The sequence below is a fragment of the Elephantulus edwardii genome, unplaced genomic scaffold, assembly GCF_000299155.1.
Source record: "Elephantulus edwardii isolate Elephantulus edwardi_28Jun2011 unplaced genomic scaffold, EleEdw1.0 scaffold00062, whole genome shotgun sequence".
Lineage (NCBI taxonomy): Eukaryota > Metazoa > Chordata > Mammalia > Macroscelidea > Macroscelididae > Elephantulus > Elephantulus edwardii.
The window spans coordinates 10,487,026-10,490,696 of NW_006399812.1; the positions used below are offsets into that span (position 1 = coordinate 10,487,026).

General features: G+C 42.5%; 1 pseudogene; it reads right to left on the reverse strand.

Moving 5' to 3' along the window:
- Positions 1-143: 143 nt before the first annotated feature.
- LOC102873505 lies at positions 144-1,306 on the reverse strand (annotated as a pseudogene).
- Positions 1,307-3,671: the final 2,365 nt, after the last annotated feature.

Genomic DNA, 3,671 nt, shown 5'->3' on the forward strand with positions numbered 1-3,671 from the left:
CTAGGTTCTGCTAACTCTCAAAAAAGTGAAGGAATTTATAATATACAGAAACAATTTAATGCTTTGTCACAAGAAGAAAACTTTGCTAAATCTTATTCCATGTCACAGCATCTACAATGTCAGTTCATGGAGCAGGTGTCTCCCTATCCATTTATGTGGTAGTTTTCATGGATTTCGGGTCAGACGTCACAGATAAAGCTCAGGACATCATCTCTGTTCTGCTGGATGTAGGTCAAAAGGATAGTCATCCTCTCCTGTGTCTCCTTCTCCGCCTCAGTGCTGCAACTACCAAGGGATCTCAGAGCCTCAGCTTCCTTGGCCTTGAACTCTCTCTCCCTCTGCAGGCGGAACTGTTCCATTTCAGCCTGTGATTGTTTGGCCTGCTTCAGCCTCAGGTTCTCCCCCTTGCGGGCCTCCAACACCTGGGCAGCTGCGCTCTTCTCCACCTGCAGCAGCTGCTGAATGCCTTGCAAAGGACTCGCCTTGGCGCCAGCAACTCTAAAGCCAAGCCGAGCGGCCTAAATCAATCCCACATAGTCTTTAAAACAGGTGAAGCCAGGCAAATCAAGTCCACTCCTGAAGCTTTTATATTAGTTCTGAAAGACACTAGGAAAGCAGAACATATCTCCCAAACTCCAAAATGTGGGCATATAGGCAGTCAACTAAGACCACCAAGATTAGACCCATCGATATCAAAAGAAAATCAAGAGATTTTAATCTCTACCGTTTAAGACTAGAAAGAGGACCTTAGAAACCAGAACCTTTATGGGGAAGATAAAAATTATTATTGTTAGCAACGTCCACAGCAGAGAAGTATTAGGAATAAATACTTGAATTCATCTTTCCAGAATGAAATCAGCACAATCAGAGCCTTCAAATACGAAAGAGAATCGATATAAATGGAAACCGCTCTCTGACCTGAAAATGCTGTTCAGAAAACATCAGTTGTAGCTTACAAACTTAACTTCAAAATTTCCCCAAAGGAATGCTGAGTCTCCCACTGTGGGTTGCTATTATCTTTTGTGTTATCTGTTTAATCATGCTCTATATACTTAGTATCTGAGAAGATCCTCCTTTTCCTCCTCCTGGCCAGCTTTTTTCTTTGTTGGTTTGCTTAAATGTACAGCCACTGTAATGAAAATAAGGCACATACATTCCCTGCTATTGGTAGGTCTGCTAAAACCCTGTCTTTTTAACATATTTCCAAGTTTCTATCTTCTAGACTAAGTTACTTCCAGCAGCAAATGATGTTGATGCAAAGATACCACCAATCTCCTTAAACCAACCGTGGCACCATAAACCTCATGCACCTTGACCCCATCAAGTACAACCCATACTGACCCTATGAACAACAGATCTGAACCCTGTCCAGTTCTGTGTCATCCTCACACTTCCTGACATACTAGAGCCCATTGGAGCAGTCACTGTGTCAATTCACCTGGTTGATGGCCTTCCTCTCCTTCACTGACTAAGCATGATGTCCCTCTCCAGAGACTTACTTCTCCTAGCAACCTATACAAAGTATGTGAGATGAAGCTTTATCATTTGTGCCTTCAAAGAGCACTCTGGCTGCACTTTATCCAAGACAAATTGTTTGCTCTTTTGGCAGTCCATGGAATGTTCAGTACTCTTCTCCAACACCATGGTTCAAAGGCATCAATCCTCCTCTTGCCATTTTTATTCATTGTCTAGCTCTCAGATGCATGGCAAGTGATCATAAAGTCCATGCCGTGAGTCAGATGCACCTCAGTTCTTAAATTGGAGAGGTCTCTGACTATAGATTTTCCAATGGAATACATTTCCTAATTTCCTGACTACTGGTACCAAGATTATTGATTTTAGATCCAAGTAAGATGAAATTGTTGACAGTTTCAATCTTTTCTCCATCTATCATAATGTTGTCTATTGGTCCAGTGGTGAGAATTTTTGTTTTCTGACTTTGTTCCCATAGAAACCCTGAAAGGGAGAAATTAGTTGATGAGGTTTATCTTACAGATAAGACAATGTTCCAAAATTAGCAGGAAGTAGCCAGAACAAACAATACCAGTTCCAAAAAGAATTTCAGGTTCCATTTCTCTCAGGGAATAATGCTAGGGCCTGAGAGAGCAAATATAACATGGAAACACGGTTCAATGAAGAAGCAGAAAAACAGAACTAGAACCAGAATAACTAACTACTGCAGCTCTGGGCTCCCGGGCTCCTCACTCTATAGTTGCACCCTTGAAACTGGGACCATAACATTGGTGAAGTGTAGGCACTGCTACCACCTTAAACAACATCAGTGGTCACCAGGTAATAAAAAGTTACCTCTCACCACCAACCAGAAAAGCCCACTGACCAGAAAGACAAGAAAGTTAAGATTAGGACAAAGACCCCATCAAAGCTGGTGCCCATGGATTGATGTTTCTTCTCACTTTCAAAAGGAGATCCACTGTCTGGCTCTTAGATTGTGTACTGTGCTTGGCTGTTTGTATTTTTTCTTTCACTAATAAACTCCTTTTTCTCCCCTTCCTTGCCACCAACTGTTGCCTTGGTCTGTAACCTGAGGTAAGGCAATAAGCATGTTACCAGATTTCACAATTTATGTTCTTGTTTTCCCAAGAGAAAAAAGTCAACAGTAGGCTTGGGCCAATTTAAAGGAGAGAATCACATTTATCTAGTGAAATGCTGGCCAGCGGACCCAAGCTCCAGACACTGCATGAGGCTAAAACCGAAAGGTTAGGATGGGCTGTGTATTTAGACAAGGCAAAAATGTGTGAGACTAGATGGTTAATTGTTGTTTTTGTTTTTATGTGCCATTGAGTTATCTGCAACTCATAGCAATCCTATATACAACTGCCCTAAACCCTGCTCTATCCTGTGCCAATCTTATTATTTCTGACACACCTACCTCCATTACCCCAGTCACTGAATCAATTCATCTCATTGAGGGTCTTCCTCTCTTGTGTTGCCTCTCCACCCTCCCAAGCATACTATCCCTCTCCAAGGACTGGTCCTTTCTTGCATCATGTCCAAAGTAGGTCAGATAAGGCTTCAGAATCCTTGCCTCCAAAGAGCAGCTTGGTTTCATCTTCTCTAGGATAAACCTGTTTGTTCTCTTAGCAGTCCATATTCAATACTCTTCTCCAATACAACAGCTCAACGGTATCAATTCTCTTTCTATCATCCCTAGTCTTTGTCAAGCTTTCTGAGGCATAGCAAGTAATTGCAAAGACTATGGCCCAGATCAGGCGCACCTTAGTCTCCAGACTACATCTTTGCTTTTCAGTACTTTGGAGAGGTCTCTGACAGCTGACTTTCCCAATGCAGTTCATCTTTTAATTTCCTGGCTGCTGATACCAAGACTGTAGATTGTGGAGCCATGCAAACTAAAGCTGTGAACAGTCTCAATCTCTTCACCATCTATCATGATGCTGCCGGTTGGCCCAGTGGTGAAAATCATTTTCTTGATGTTGAACTTCAATCCATATTGAAGGCTGCAGTCCTTGACATTCTGCAGCAAGTGCTTCATGTCCTTCTCCGTTTCAGCTATTGTTGTTGTTATGTACCATCTAGTTGCTTGCGACTCATAGCGACCCTATGTACAACAGCCCTAAACTCTGCTCGGTCCTGTGCCAATCGCACTGTCTCTGACACTCCCATCCCAATTATCCCAGTCACTGAATCAATCC